The following is an 8,920-nucleotide window of genomic DNA, read 5'->3' as shown; positions in this document are numbered from 1 at the left end:
GATGAACTAAACGCTCTGCCTACTGCATCCAGGATCACACCAAAATTACAAAGAAATTATAGAAAAATCAACCTAAGAATCATCTGAAGACTAGCTGAACAAAAGCCCTATAACTAAAGATACAAAGAAGAGGCCACATTGAAACTGGTAGGAGGGGCAGAAACACGAAACGGGCTGACCACAAACCCACAGGTAATGGTTGAATACCAGGTGGGAGACCTCAGTGGCATAGGTCCCTCCAGAACAGGGAGCAGTCACAGCATCACACTCGGGTCCCCAGTCCAGGGGTCTTGTGCCGGGAACAGGAGTTCCCACAACATGTGGCAATGAAAATTAGCGAGTACTCTGTCTGCTCATCCTGATAAGGTGGAAGACAGCTGGACACCCAGATGTTCTCTTTAAGGGCCCACACACAGACTCACTCACTTGCAAACACTCACTTGGTCTCAGTAGAGGGGTAGCAGCTAGAGAGTCACCATAGACATACAGGGAAAAACTGAGTTGTGAGGCTGGAGGGACAGCAACCATTATCCCTATGTGGAGCCTGCCTCACATGTACCCTAGAGGAGGGCGTATCTTTTCTATGTTAAACCCTTTCCCAAAGGGCCAAATCAGAAACCACACTGGTCTAGTAAATTCCGCACATGTGAACACCTTGTTGATGCCCTGGGTCCCCACCCTTCACAGCTAGTACTCCATAGCCCAGGTCGCTCTCAGCTGCTGAATGGCTGGCCCCACCCCACAAGCCATGGAAGTCTTTTACAGCAGTGGATGGTCCACTGTGACCAGGGAACTTTTGGTGATGGGCAGCAGAGAGACCTGCAGCAGAGTCTTTCTTGGGCAGCTCTGAGAGACCTGTGGACCTAAGGCAAGTGATGGCTGGCTGTGGTATTCTCAGGGCATTTTTCAAAGTGGTCACAGGATTGGCACTGGTGCAAGAACCAAAACTGCATTAACTTTGTAAAAACCACCACCCATGCTCCATAGCTCCATGGAACCTTGCCCCGCCCATCTCGTGCTGCCCTTAGTAATATTTTTACTGAAATATTTCCTCAGTCAAGGGAAAACAAAAGAAAAAAAAATGGGGCTACATCAAACTGGAAAGGATTTTCACAGTAAAGAAAACCATCAACAAAATTATTAACAGCTTACTAAATGGGAGAAGATATTTGCCAGTGATACATTTGATAAGGAGTTAATATTCAACATTTATTTTAAAAAGTCATGCAACTCAAAACACACACACAAAAAAAAAAAAAAGAAAAGAAAAAAAAACACAAACAATCCAATTAAAAAGTGTGCAGAGGACCTATAGACATTTTTCCAAAGAGGACATACAGATGGCTAATAGACATGTGAAAAGATGGTCAACCTCAGTAATTATCAGAGAAACGCAAATGAAAACCACAATGAAATACAACCTCACTTCTGTTAGAATGGCTACATTCAATAAATCAACAAACAAAAAGTGCTGGGGAGGATGTGGAGGAAAGGGAACCCTCATGCACTATTGGTGGGATTGCAGATTGGTGCAGCCACTGTGGAAATCAGTATGGAGGTTCCTCAAAAAGTTCAAAATAGAATTATCTTATGACCCAGCAACTACACTCCTGGGTATTTATCCAAAGAAATCCACAACACTAATTTGAAAAGATATATGCACCAGTATGTTTATTGCAGTGCTATTCTCAATAGCCAAGATATGGACACAACCAAAATGCCCATCAATAGATGATTGGATAAAGAAATTGTGGTACATTCATAGAATGGACTATTACTCTGCTATAAAAAATAAAGAAATCTTACCATTTGAAACAACATGGATGGGCATAGAGATTATTATGCTAAATGAAATAAGTCAGACTGAGAAAGCTAAGTACCATATAATCTCACTTATATGTAGAATCTAAAGAACAGAATAAGCAAACAAACAAACAAACAGAAATATACTAATACATACAGAGAACAAACTAATGGTTGCTAGACAGGAGGGGCGTTAGTGGTGTTTGTGAGGAAAGTGAAGGGATTAGAAAGTACAAATTCGTCATCACAAAATAGTCATATATATAGTCATGAGATGTAAAGTACAGCATAGGGAATATAGTCAGTAGTATTGTAGTAGCTATGGAAGATGTCAAGTGGGTAGTAGACTTGTTGGTGTTATCACTTTGTGAGGGGTGTAAATGTGTAATCATTATGTTGTTTTGTATACCTGAAACTAATAATAAATAAACAAGCAAACAAACAAATATTTGATACAAAAAATAGTTCTCCCTCGTATTCTTATATCATCCAAACATCAATTGACAGATTTAATGTTTTTGTATACTCACCCTTATTGTTTCTGAAACATAGTGTGCATATGTTATGAAACAGATAGTTGTTTTCACACTCATATTCATTGCTTTATCTGAAAATTAAATTATATTATTAAAGCAACACATACAATTAGAATAAATAGTTTTGGGGACAAACTAAACCTTGATAAATGTACAACATGAGTAATAAAAGCCTAAACTTAAAAATATTCAATACTGCAAGCCATAATGGGAGCAGTTTCTTTTTGCCAATGGGTAAAGTAGATGTTATTCAAGAGCACTTATATCACACTGATATTTGGAAATAAAGAATATAAAAGCTTGAAATTGCATAGGTCTAGGTCGTGGACTATTTTGCATGGGCGCCTCAGCTTCAGGAACTACAAGTTCCTCAGTTTCTCAGCTAAAAGGAATCTTTCTTTCTGCTTAGGTTTTCTTAAAACATGGTAGGACAATTTACATTGTGGATTCTCAAAAAATCCAACTCTTTCCTCTCCCCCAGATATCGCTTGGATACTGGCTTAAAGTGGAAATATATTGGGAGAATAGCATACAACTATAATTGTTAAGCCATTTAAAAGAAAACACAATGGAATATGTATTTTCAGTAGCATAAAAATACCCACTTGAACCAAATTAATACTTAAATGTAATGAATTTCCAATGAAAAGCTAAGAGATTACATACATTTTTTTTGAAATTGACAAGTTGATTCTAAAATTCATAGGAAAGAACTAAAGCTATAAGTAACTTAAGTGAATTTAAATAACATCAAAGATGCCCTATCAGACTTCACAACTTATTATATAGCTGTATGAATTAAAAGAGCAAGGTGTTAGAATTGGAATACATGAATAATTCAGCAGAATAGAATAAACCAGCAAAAGATCTGTTATTTAGAATCCTTATAAATGAATGAAATGGCAAAACTAATTAGGACAAACATAATTTAACAAATTATGGTGAAGTAAGAATTAAAACCCATAGAATAATTTTTCTTTTTTTTCTTTTTTTTTTTTTTTTTGCTCCTTAAGCTTTTTTTTTTTCTTCTTCTTTATTTTATTTTTTAATTTATTGGGGTTACAATTGTTAGTAAAATTACATAGATTTCAGGTGTGCAATTCTGTATCACATCATCCATAAATCACACTGTGTGCTCACCACCCAGAGTCAGCTCCCCTTCCATCACCATACATTTGATCCCCCTCACCCTCATCCCCCACCCCCCAACCCCCTTACCCTCTGGTAACCACCAAATTATGTTCCCCAGATTAATTTTCAAACCCGTGGCCATCCTGTGGTCACCAACTGCTCTCCAATCACCTCACCCTCCCCCCCCCCCCCCACCCCTCCCGCCCATCCAGCAACCCTCAGTTTTTCCTCTTTGTCTCCAAAACTGTTTCTGATTAGTTCATTCACTTATTCTTTTCTTTAGAATCCGCAAATAAGTGAGATCATATGGTATTTATCTTTCTCTGTCTGACTTATTTCGCTTAACATAATGTTCTCTAGGTCCATCCATGTTGTTGCACATGGTAAGATTTCTTTCTTCTTTATGGCTGCGTAATACTCCATTGTATAAATGTACCACAGTTTCTTAATCCAGTCATCTACCGATGGGCATTTTGGTTTTTTTAATTCAAATATTTCTATCTCACTCCCTGTCCATAGGCAAACCTGTGCATGTGCATGTGTGTACACACTTACACACACATACACACCATACACACATGCACACATATACACACACCACACACATACACATATACCACACACACCAATTTCAAATGAATAAAAAACCTAAATGAAGAAACAAATATTTTATAAAGTTAAAGAAATTTAGGAGTATATGGTTATGATATAGTGTAGGGAATACTTCTCTAAAAAGCACAAAAACATAGACTACATTAAAATTTAAAACTTTGAACCAATAAAATTCACTACAAAGAAAAGTTTAATGATAAGCCACAGCCTGCGAGAGGGTATTTGCAATGCATATTACTTGTAGTGGTACAGTATCCAAAATATATAAAGAACATAAAAATCAGGAAAGACAAGCAATCTAATGAAAAAATTGGCAATGACTTTAAAGAGGCAATTCAGAAAGGAGGAAACCAACATAGTCAATAAGCATTTGAAAAGATGCTCAAACTCAGTAACAATCAGATAAATACCTAATAAAACCGTAATGAGATACCATTTCCTGTCCAATACATTGGCAAGGTTTAAGAGGTCTGACAGCACCATCAGTGAGGAAGTATAACAGCAGGCACTATTGTGGGAATACACATTTATGCAACTACTTTGTAGAGCAATGTGGCAATATAAAATAAAATTGAATACATGCATCCCCTTTGAACCAACAATTCTTTAGCTATAAACCTTAGAGATTTTGCTCACATGCCCAGGGAAATACATAAGAAATATTTCTAGCAATTTGAGAGTCATAGAAAAGACTGAGAAAACTTAGTGCTTACCCAAAAGGAATGAATAAATACAGTATGGTATGTTTTCAAATGTGTAATACTGTAGAGTAATCATCACTAATGAAATAGAATATTGGGTCTCAGTATGGATAATCTTTCAAAATATAATTCCAAGAAAATAAAAGCAAGTTAATTAATAATAGAAGATAGTACCATTTATTTGAAATTTCAAAACATTAAAAACATTATATTGTTTGGGAAATACAAACTTAGCAAAGTATCTTTTAGATGCATAGGAATAGTAACCACTTAAATTGATACATGGTTACTTAGAAGACAGGTGAAATAGTCTCCAGGAGGTGTATATAAAAGTTTTCAGTTAACTCTCTAGTTTTTTGGGTTTTTTTTTCTCCTCCTTTTCCACCAGATTTAAATTTTAAAGGGGGAAAAAAAAGACGAAATCTACCTCCCACCCTCAGAGTTTTCTCTTAACCCAAATGCAATCATTTTAATAATTGATTATCATTTCTAATTTGTGTATGTATACATATATGTAATAGGACAAATAAACAGAAGCGTTACCACTATATTGGATACTTCCTATATTCCACTTCCGTTACCCTTGGTCTCATTTGGTTTTGTCTTTTTCCAGCTACTGAGGTGTAGGCATAAACAAATTCACACAGAGTGGGATCTTTAGCTCTTTTTTTTTTTTTTTTCCAATTAAATGTATCAGGGTGACATTAGTAAAATTATATAGATTTCAAATGTACAATTGTATAATACGACATCTGTATATCACATTGTGTATTCACCACCAAGAGTCAGTTCTCCTTCCATCACCATATATTTGACCCGATTTAACCTCATCTATAATACCACCGGCCTTCCCCCTTACCCTCTGGTAACCACTAAAGTGTTGTCTGTGTCTATGAGTTTCTGTTTCTTTGTCTTGTTCATTTCTTTCTTTCCGTTGTATATCCCAGATTAGTGAGTCATACGGTTCTCGATTTTTTTCTGTCTGATTTATTTCACTTAGCATGATAATCTCAAGATCCATCAATCTTGTCACAAATGACAGCATTTTATCTTTTCTTATACTGAGTAATATTCCATTGTAAATATGTACCACATCTTCTTTATTCAATCATCTATCAAAGGACACTTTTGTTGTTTCCATGTCTTGGCCACCATGAATAATGCTGCAATGAACGTAGGGTTATATATATATATATATCTATCTACAGATAAATGTTTTCAGATATTGTGGGTAGACACCCAGAAGAGAAATTGCAGGGTCATATGGTAATTATATTCTTAATTTTTTGAGGAACCTCCATACAGTTGTCCATAATAGCTGCACCAATTGACATTCCCACCAGCAGTGTATGAGGGTTCCTTTTTCTCCACAACCTCTCCAACACACTTTGTCTTGTTGATAATAGCCATTCTAATCGGTATGAGGTGGTAACTCACTGTGATTTTCATTTTCATTTCCCTACTAGCTAGTGAAGATAGCATACTATTTCATAATATCTATTGGCTGTTTGTCTGTCTTCTTGAGAGAAGTGTCTGCCCAGGTCCCCTGCTGATTTTTTAATTGTCTTGTTTGGTTTTTTTGTCCTTAAGTTCTATGACTTCTTTACATATTTGGGGTAGTAGCGGTGTTGTTTGCAAATACATATATTTTCCCATTCAGTTGGTTGCCTCTGTTTTGTCGACGGTTTCTTTTGCTGTGCAGAAGCTTTTTAGTTTGATATAGTCCCATTCATTTATTTTTACTTTTACTTCCTTGCCTTTGAGGTTGAATTCATAAAATTCTCTTTGAACCCAAGGTCCATAAGTGTAGTACCTATGTTTTCTTCTATGCAGTGTATTGTTTCAGGTCTCATGTTTAAGTCGTTGATACATTTTGAGTTAATTTTCATATATAGTGACAGATAGCAATCTAGTTTCATTCTCTAACACCTGGCTTTACAATTTTCCCAACACCATTTATTGAAGAAAGTTTCTTTTCTCCATTGTATGTTTTTGACTCATTTGTCAAAAATTATCTGCCCATATACACGTTTGTTTATTTCTGGGTGCTCCATTCTATCCCATTTTTCTGTGTGTTTGTTTTCCTGTCAGTACCTTGCTGTTTTGATCATTTTTGCTTATTAGTATAAATTAAAGTCAGGGAGTGATACCTCCAGCCTTGTTTTTTGTTGTTGGTTTCTTTTCCTCTGGATTGCTTTGGCTGTTTGGGGTCTTTGGTGGTTCCATACAAATATGATGATTTTGTTGTTGTTGTTGTTCTATTTCTTTAAAAAATGCCATTAGGATTTTGATTAGGAACTGCATTAAATTTGTATATTCCTTTTGTTAATATGGCCATTTTAACTACCGTATTTCCCCAAAAATAAGACCTAACCAGAAAATAAGCCCTAGCATGATTTTTCAGGATGCTCATAATGTAAGCCCTACCCCCAAAATAAGCCCCAGTTAAGATTGTCAGGCAGAAGGACGCATTTAGTACATCCGTTGCAACACATGACAGATTTATTGAATTATAAAATAATAATATTAATATTCAATTAAATAAAAATAAATAATATTATTGACATTAATACTTAAGATAATTGATAATATAAATTATAATTAAGTATTTTTAAATACCCAAGCGGCCGCCTTTGGACGAGAGGTAAATGCCTATGTAAACAGATGAACTTGAGACTTGTTGCCAAATGACCCATCGGAGTACAGATAAAACGCATGAATAACGTTCGCACTTGATAATGAACGGACGTGGTTGTGCCTAATATGAAACTTCATAATTCAATATGTCATGTATTGTAATGGACGTACTTGATGCGCTTGTGTGAAATAAAGAAACATTTTCTGAATTTTGGTAACTGCAATTTTCGTCACTTTTGTGTGGGCCATCATTCTTAACTGTCATCATTTCTGTTGCCACTCCTGTCTCATAAGTCTTCAATTAACACTTGACTTAATGGTAGACTTAAAGGGGATAATATCTTGACCCTCCCAGACAAGATGAGTGCAACAAGAAAGAGCTGTTCCGTTGAGTACAAGAAAGAAATCTTGGAGCACTCCCGGGGCAAGAATCTACAGCTTTCTGCAAAGAAAAGAAGTTGTATTTCCGAATGGTCCAAAAATGGCGAGCAGAGCACGATAACCTCAGTCAACAGGTGGACGAGGGAAATGCTAAGAAGTGCAAGTGTGGATCAGGTCGGTAACCATTATTTCCTGAGCTGGAAGACATCATCTGTGAATAGATTGCTGACAGGAGAGCAAAGGCTTTGGTTGTACGCAGGGCTGATATTCAAGCATTTGTCCTTGCAATGGCACCACAGTCAGAAATATCCCCAGAAGAATTCAAAACATCTCAACACTGGCTGGATGACTTCCTTCAGCGATATGAACTGTCTCTAAGTTCGACAACACTGTTCAAGCTGGAAGATACTGAAATTATTAAACGTGCTCTTGCATTCAAGTCCTTCGTTGATGGTATCGACTTTTCTAAATATCAACTCTCCAACATCATTGCTATGGATGAAACTGCAGTGTTTATGGGCCAAAGATCTCAAACGACAATTGATCAGAGGTGCCTCATCAATCTACTATATTTCCTCCACTGATTACGAAAGTGCACATGCTACCTGTATTTTGGCAGTTAGTCTATATGGAAAGAAAGCTCCACCTCTAATCATCACTAAGGGGAAGAAAGGTAAGGTTGAACGTGTTTCAGGCATTTATGTTCTTGAAACCAAAGAAGCCTGGTACACACAAGCAGTTCTCAGAAAGTGGGTTGATTTAATGGGGCCACTTGTTTTGCGAGGTGGCCAAAGAGATCTATCAGTCTCGGATTCAACCAGCACTCACCACGCTAAAGAGATGAAGAACTTCCTTGAAGAGAGAAGAATAGATCAAATAATGATTCCTGCAGGAATGACTGCCTTCTCCAGACTCTTGATATTGCAATAAACAAGTCTTTCAAGGATCATTTGCATATGGAAATCTCTGACTACATTGAAAATAGAATGGAGAGAAATCAGCATGGAAATTTTGTGAAGCCTAGCCTGAAAGAGGTTGTGACTTGGGTGAAGAATTCATGGAATAAAATCACTGACAGCTGTGTTGCCAATGCACAATGAGCAGGCTCCATGGACAAGA

The sequence above is a fragment of the Rhinolophus ferrumequinum genome, chromosome 8, assembly GCF_004115265.2.
Source record: "Rhinolophus ferrumequinum isolate MPI-CBG mRhiFer1 chromosome 8, mRhiFer1_v1.p, whole genome shotgun sequence".
NCBI classification, from domain to species: domain Eukaryota; kingdom Metazoa; phylum Chordata; class Mammalia; order Chiroptera; family Rhinolophidae; genus Rhinolophus; species Rhinolophus ferrumequinum.
Note: the sequence above shows the minus strand (reverse complement) of the source record.